The sequence below is a fragment of the Pinus tabuliformis genome, chromosome X, assembly GCF_031772625.1.
Source record: "Pinus tabuliformis cultivar Carrire ecotype Pingquan chromosome X, CPIR1, whole genome shotgun sequence".
In the NCBI taxonomy this organism is placed as follows: Eukaryota; Viridiplantae; Streptophyta; class Pinopsida; order Pinales; family Pinaceae; genus Pinus; species Pinus tabuliformis.
Genome location: NC_142308.1, coordinates 987021095 through 987029902, shown reverse-complemented (window position 1 = coordinate 987029902; position 8808 = coordinate 987021095).

Genomic DNA, 8808 nt, shown 5'->3' with positions numbered 1-8808 from the left:
ATTTTTTTTTAGGAAAAATATTCCCACCCATATTTTCATGTCTTTTACCCAGCGACAGTTTCTAGTCACACTTGATTAGACTCGCACATCACCCACAATCATTTACCGTTTCCAAACTAGTCAAAGCATACTTACACCAACCCTCAAATCCTACTGATGCCAGGGCCATCCCTATCAACATTTTTTTTTATACTACTATTTACATAATAGTTATGACCTTGGGCCAGTTGTCCATATCCACTCATATCGACAGCTCTCGTTATCATGCCTTATTTGACCCACACTATTACGATTGATTTACACCTTATATTGATTCTCGTCCCAACATGTCAGGTGGTTGACATTTATTTCCTGTCGACTTTAACACTCATATTCCAACATTGAGGCAGTACCTTGGATACTCCCCCCTTGAAGGGATATCCTTGGGTGGCACAATGAGAATCACTATTTCCCACTAGTGTCATTGGTCCCCTTGACATTCGACACAAACAAAAGTTTTCATGTCAAGGTGATACCATACTTAATGGTTGTTATAACTCTTTCATTTAGTCGAAGACTTTGAAATCACAAAACACCTCATTTAACAATGTTTACCTCATGATACGGGGTAGGTACCCAAAATCGAAGACCCATGCATACCTCAACACCTCATACAGGAGTTCTTCACCTATATTATGCATGGGGGAACCAAATTCAATCTATTTGTCAAATAAAAATGCTTGAGGGTGTCATCAATTATCATGATCAACCATCAACACGTCAACCACCATAATGTTGACTCGACATAACCATTTCCTCTCTAATTGTAATAATTCATCACTAGTCATCATAACGAGCATGGGACATGCCCTCCTCGTATAGAAATTTTTTTACTCTTTACATTTTTGTCAAAGAATGGTTATCCTTTATACTAAATCAAGGGGCTTCCCTATTCATATCCATAACAAGTTATCCTCTCTCTAAAATTTGATCAGATTCTTCATCAGAATAGAAAACATGATGTATTCCAGCTATATGTTTGCTCCTAACCTCATACATCATGGGGAAAATTTAACACTAGAAAATCGTACACATGTTTGCACAATCCAAAATATGCTAAAACACGTCCAACAAAATTCACAAGTGGAGATTTTCCAAGGGCAGACATCATGAACTTTAAAAAATTTAATTAAGGTCCAAAGTTTATAGAGTTAAAAATTTGAGGACTCCGTGGTTGTTTCTTCAATAGCCGCGCCATCGAGAAAATGGATGACTAAGCGAATTCATGACCACTTCACACACTTGGAGGTGATTCCCTTACAGGATGTCAGACTAGGACAACCGAATTCAAGTCTCCTTGAAGATATGCAACCCTCAATGGAATCATCTAGTCCTACTCATGAGTCATTTTCATGCATGAACTAAGAGAGGCAAGATGGATTTAAAAATTCTATATAAATAGGCCACAAGAGAACCAAAATATGAGACAATGTTATGCTTTCCAAATTACTTTCAGATAAAACCAACATTCCATTGTTGAAGCCAAAGAATGTAAGAGCACTATCATGTTGGCCATATTGCTTATAAGTAATCCATCATCTTAGTGAGAGGATAAGATTCCACCTTTGGAGAGTCGTCATACTTCTTTGAGAGAGGAGAATCTTGCAAAGAGATTGAGGAAAATAACCTCCTTAGTGAGGATTTTTTAGCTCCATATCTCAAAGAATCCTCTTCAAGTGTTTAATATTCATCTAATGTATTCAACTTCTACTATCAACAATCAATAAAGGGAGCTTTTTCCATTATTTTGTTGACTTGTTTGCTCCATTGAGCATTGTTTGTGTATTTATTTCTTTGTTTTAGTTCATGTTTGTATATGAATTTTTATCACTATACGAAATGCTTCGTTTATCTAAGTCTATTAACTAACAACACCAACTATGTTTGTGGTCCTTTGCAGGGAAAAACCAACTGATAAGGAGGTGTATTTTAGTACACCGTTGCCACAAAAACACTACCACAATGCCCATAGAGGCAAATTTGAATTTGTAGTTAGAAAAATAGATGGGTAAGCATCCTCCTCGAAAGGAGGCAACTTTCCCCTCCAAAATCCCTCAAAAAGTGGAGTTGGTTCCTAACACTAGGAATCTTTATTAAATGGCAAGGAGCATATTCCTAGATTTTCTCAATCACTAGAGCTTCATAATTTGTGCAATAATTTCATAATATATTGTTCATTTATTATCTAATCGTGGTCCATCCCATAGTAGGGAACAATTCCCTATATTATCTCAGCCTCCAAATCTTCATAATCTGCCCAATATTCTTACAATATTCTACAAAAATAAATAATATTAGGCACATAATATGTAAATATCTCTAAAAATTCTTAATGAACATATTAAAGCTAAAAATATGTCATTCAATGTAAAAAGAGAGGTTTAATGTGTCGAAGGATGGTTAGATGGACCTTAATTTGTGTCTAATTTGGAGGCCCGTCACATCAGATCTGGACAAAAGTCATGAAAGCTCAAAGGAATTCATGTTCATAGCAATAAACAATCGATAAAAAGAATTTGTTGACTTTGACAGAGAAGAGGCTGAAGTCAACTTAGAAGGATATTTAATTAGTTCTCTTGAGGAAATTCAAAGGCTAAGAAAGAAAAGCAAAGAACAAAACGAATTGTTGGTAAAAGATAAATTTGAAGCAATGGAACCCATGCCCCTGCAAATTGAAGAAGGTAAGAAGATCCAAGAAACAATGAACTAGTAGCTCAATGAGAAAAATAAATCATGTGAAAGGCTTGAAGGAGAAATTGTTTCTCTGAGGAAAGAAATTGAAAAGGAAAAACTCAACTGAGCTTTAATGAAAAATTTGGAAAAGGGATTGAAAGTTTAAATGAACTTCTTGAAGCACAGAGAGTCTCTAATGATATAAAAGGTCTTGTATTTGAGGTCGAGTCAAGATCAATCACTGATATGAAAGATAAGAGGGTTATTACCTTTGTTCAATCTATGAACATAGAAAACAACACAAAAAACTCTCAGGAAAATCAACCATTCCAAGATAAAAGGATGAAATTAAATTCAACTCAACAAGCAACTAACAGCACAAACAAGACAAATAAAAAAAAAAATTAAACCCTTAGACAAGCTCGATCATCTTAAGAAGCAGCATATACAAGCTTCATAAATAATCCTTTAAAAAAAAAGTCTCCTAGGTATGAGGATGTATTTCCAAGATATTTTTTTACTTGAACTAATTATGGGCATAAGATTGTGTATTGTAGGGTTAACATAATGTTCAGGAAAATTGTTCCACAAAGAAGAAATTATCAGTCCAATAACTAGTTTGTCAGATACAAGAGAAGAAAAACTACTCTCAGCAATTCATTCTCTCCTTTGAACAATTTGATTCAATGTTATATATGTTAGAATTTTGGCTACAGAGTAGTTGTTTGCAGACTCAAAAAAAAATAAAAAATAAAAAATAAATAAAAATAAATATATTTATATTATATATTATATATATATATATATATATATATATATATATATATATATCTATATTTATATATAATTTTAAAATTAAAAATAAAAAATTAATCAATCATATCAACAACCCAAATTATGGAAGAAAAAGAAAAATGAAGAGAATTGTGGTTTGGTGCTATACCCTCAGAATGAAGGGAGCCAATGATATGTTGGAAGTGGTTGTTCTAGACATATTTCAGGAGATCAAATCAAGTTTTTTTCATGGAAATCTATCAACAAAGGTAATTTAACCTTTGGAAATAATTCACCTAGTAAGATTGCGGGTAAAGGAATTATTAGTCTAGCTAATGGTAGAGGTAAGGTCAAGGATGTGTTGTTTGTCGATGCCCTAAAGAAAAATTTACTCATTGTGTCTCAGAAGTGTGACCAAGGCTATGATGTGTTGCTCAAATCTAAAAATTATCAAATCAAGTCTGCGAGCATAGGAGAGATTGTAGTTGAAGCTATTAGAACATATAGTAATGTATATGTACCAAAAGAAAAGACTAAAAAGTGTTTCCTGTTGAGATTTGAAACAAGAAATGCTAAAAATAGCACTGTTATAAATAGCAGTTTAGCCATTGGAGATCTTAGTAACAATGGGTAAAAAGTGAAAGTGCTAAAAATAGCTTTTCTAAAAATAGCATTTCGGGATCCCTTCTTATTTTAGTCAGTCCCTGGACTAAACATAGGAAGTAAAATTGAATTTGATATCAACAGCAATTTGGAAATTAATTAATTAATTCATCTTGAGTTAATTATTTAAGGAAAGTTAAACTTGAAGTCTATGTGAGGACATGCAATAGTTTCTCCTTTGATTGAGGAATTTAACCTTCAGTTAAAGAGATAAGGTTGAGTTGTAATATTGAGTTGTAATTAGTTGACTTAGTTTAACTTAGTCAAGTCTAGTTAGATTAATTTAACAGTTTGTTAAAGTAATGAGAGTTCAGTTAGTTAATTCTTGCATGCATGTAACTACTATAATTCAGATAATTGAAGATTCACTCATGGATAACTCATGCATGTCAGTTCAGTTAGAGACCCAGTTGAGATCATATGGAAGGACAGTGTACTATCAGTGGCTAGGATATTCCTCGGTGAATATTCCTTGCATGCAGAAGGAATATTATTCCTTGTGGATTGCGCAGTTGGACCTGAGGTTATAGTGAGTGTGATGACGCCAATTCACACATGTGATATCATTAGACTCCAACCAAATCTGTGCAAGGAAATAGGAGGCTTGGAGGGCTTGAGGAAGATATATTCTATGTCTATTGATTCTGTGAGCTATATTGTTTGAGTGCAGAGAGATCAGGATAGCTTGAGAGCTAATTCTTTTTGTTACTTGAGCAAGATTTCCACTTGTATGATAATACTGAGTTGGGGTTTTAGGCTGGTGCTTTCCCCAGTGATATATCTTCTATGTTATGGTTGATTACTTCTCATTCTCAGTTATATCTGTTCATGCTTGATTATGCTAATATCTGTTTAAGTTTCCACAAAGTTTATGGTAGAAGTAGATCAAGTATTATGCTTTAGGACATTGCATATATGAGGTTGATCTACAGGTGAAAATTCTACATGGTATCAGAGTAAAGGTGATCAAGTCAGAACATTATACAAGCAGGAGAAGTATGAATTTTGGTTTCTGAATATTGAATTGAGTTCTTATCACATCTATGTCATTGATGGCGTTCAATGGCTTAAGACTCAAATATGTCCTTGATGGTAGTTCAAACTATATAGCCTAGAAGGATCGCATGGAGGTAGTATTGGAAGGTAATGGTCTCAAGGACTTCATTGATGAAGAAGTCCAAAAGTCGACCGATGCTACTCAAATGGCGGAATGGAAAAAGTGTGTGGCTAGAGCAATGATAATCCTCTTGGAGGGAGTTAGAGATCACATTGTCTCGAGCCTCCATGGGAAGGAGACTCTGTTTTCGATGTGGAAAACATTGAAAGACCTTTATCAGAATAGCAACGATCAAAGGGAGTTGGTGCTAAAGGAAAAACTTCGCAAGATCAAGTGTGAAAAGGCTGACAAAATCTCTATGTTCCTAAAAAATCTCACCACCTGCAGGGATGAGCTTGCAAGTGTAGGGGTCATGACTGCTGATGATGACATGGTGAGTCTAGCACTCCTTGGTCTTCCTAAGAGCTAGCATAGCTACCAGGAATCGGTTAATGGAAGAGAGAAATTTCCAGATTGGGAATGACTTTTCTCAAACCTAATGTAGGAGGAGATAAGGTGGAGCACCAGGGATGGATCTTCATCAAAACAATATGATGAAGAAAATCTAGCTTTAGTGAGTAAAGCTAAGAAAGGGAAAGGGATGGCATCCCAATCTAAATCTTCTCATGGTGGGAAGAAGGTTGACACGTTGAAGGTGCGATGCTTTCACTGTCATGAAGTGGGCCATTATTCTATGCATTGTCCACAGAAGAAATCCAAGAAGGGTTCCTCAAAGGGATCGGATGGTGATGCACTAGCTTCACAATTTGAGTTGGATTTCTCACTTGTCGCATGCATGGTTTCATCTATGGTGGGATGTGTTTGGTACCTAGACAGTGGAGCTTCTTTCCACATGTCTAGTGACAAGAATATTTTTAGTACATTGGAGGAGAAGGATCTCCGGATGTGGATCGAGATGGGTGATGATGGAAAATACTGTGTCTTCGGTGAAGTTACAATTTTGTTTCAGAGGGAGCATGGTGCTCCTCTCACCCTATCTGCTGTTAAATATGTACCAGGTTTGAAAAAAAATCTTGTCTTTGTTGCTATGCTAGAAGATAAAGGCTATGATGTAGTCTTTAGTAAAGGAAAAGTGTTCCTGAGGCATATCAGCACCAGAAAAACCAAGCGAATAGGGATTCGAGTGAAGAATCTCTACAAGCTGGAGGTAGATGATTGTGCTGCACTAAGTTCCAAAGTAGAGTTTTATAGAAATTCTTGGGCACTGCAACCCCAATCAAAAATGTCCATAAACCAAGGACTCCTAAGTCCTTAAAAGTGTTGTTCCATCCCCTAAAAGAACAAGGTCAGCTGATTACATCATCTCCCAGAAGTTCTCCATGAAAAACTACTCAGAACTGGTCAAAGCTGGACCATATCACCTGCTCCATGGTCAAAGTGCCCTGCATCCCACCTAAATGCACATGGAAGGTGTGATGCATACTGAAAAGCCCTTCTATGGGGTGCGATGGGTGAGAGTGGACAAATGGCAGAGTCAATTTGTGAGGTGGAGGATCATGGAATCTTCCAGAAACTTCTCCTATGACACTTGCCTCTCTGCATTCACCCAAGGATGAGTAAGATATCATCAATCTCCAAGTGGAATCAAGAACTATCAGAGAGAGGACACTAATCAAATCTCAAAAGCTAACTCACCTCCCTGCAATCATCTATATATGGATCCCTCATCTCAGAGATCCAGAGGCTGGAATTTTGTATCTTGTAAGGAAGTGCTGTTGGTTTCTTGGTGTAACATCATAGTGTTGGGTGATCCAAGCTTTTCATGAGGGGAAGAAGGGCATTCTTGTTGAGAGAATGACGCTGGGTCAGAAAAATTGGTTGTAATCCTCTTTGCTATTCTTGATATTAATAAAGCTATTGAAGTTTTCCTCCAAATTCTTGTATGATTGATGATATATGCATTTGTGTGGTCAATATATATCTGGTCCTATATTGTTTATGATAGTAGATCTCTGTTCTTGGATAGTGTTATGCTGCTTTGATTCCATGGGTACTCTTTGAAGCTGGGTAGATGAGGAAGCGAGTGGCAGAGATCTATCAAAAGGGAGAGGAATCAAGCAAGGAACCAAGTGCAAGACAGAGGTTGGTCTCCTTTGTTTCCCTCTTATCTACTTCTCATAAAGCAAAACAGAAGTAGTTTTAGTTTGTTTGTTTCTAAGATAGCTACCAGTCTTAGTGGGACTAGCAGCTCTGCATAGACACTAGATTTCCTGATAACAAAATGGCGACTCCACTGGGAAACGAATAGATTGTTTTTTTTTCTATATTTGTTTGCTTTATAAACTTACAGATGGAGCTTGAAGTCAAGCCAACTAGCCTTCGAATTGCATTTGCTATGCAAGTGCAAAGTAGATCAATGTTGCTTCAGTCTATCTCCGGGTTTTGTTTATGAACTGAATAATCAATTTACAAGCTCTCTAATTGCCCTTGTGGTGGCTCTAGTAACCTCCTTAGATCTACGCCTGTGATTTATTCACTGATTATCACTTGCTCGGCCTAAATCCCTGAACTGTACTGCAAACTGTGATCAAGAACTGGATCAAAAGTCTTGCACGGTACCATCGCACCCTCTCTTCAAGGATATTAGTATGCATCACACTTCCCATGTGCTATAGGTGGGATGCATACTGAGATCCCTGTGTAACAGGTGCGCTGGTCAAAGAAGGCTAATTTTGCCTCCAGACTTTGGTTTTTCTTCACTCTTTTCAACTCTAATCAGGAGTTTTTCTGTCTATAGTCAGTATACCTTTGTGGAAACCCCCTTCCTTGCCATTATTCTGCCTCTATTGTGCAAAGAACTGTAAATGTTTTTATGTATTTTGAGCCATTTTTAGTTGTCTTTTACAAAGAAGTAGCATAATTGAACTATCGTTTCTTGATTTGGAAGTGTCGCAAGTGTCATTTTCAGTCATAGAAGAGAATCTGATTATTCTTGATAGTTGATTACACTGTTACTCTTGTATTTCATTTGAATTAGTAGTTTTTCAAGTGTCAAAAGCAAGTTTTCAATTCCAAATCACAAAGTGTCGTCATTGTCTTCATTTGTCTTGAAAAAAAAGCTTGTTAGTAATGTCACTTTGAAAAATAATTCAGATTTGCACTTAGCTTTATTTTTATCATTCACACATTAAGAAGGTTGAAAATAAATACATGCATGTGCATTTGCATTTAGACTGTTTGTCGGTTAGATTTAGGACAGTGCATATAGTGTGTGCTCTCTGCTCTATTTTGAAAGAATATCATCTCTCTTTCATTAGTAGCTAGGATTTTCATTGCAAAAAGAAGATTAAATGATTTTTTATCATCTTAGATTGCATTTTAGGAATTGTATATCTAAATCACGCGGTGAACCTGAAAAGAAATTTTCTTAAACAAGATCAACTGTAAAATAAATTTAATGAATCTAAAAATGTTTTGGAACCTAACACACAACATTTAGAAGTCTAGGCTAGAGACGTATTCTGGCGTCGTAAAGCCTAGTAACTATTGTTTTCATTGTTGGTTGGGTGATTCCTCCACTTTGAGACGACAAGTGCCAGTAC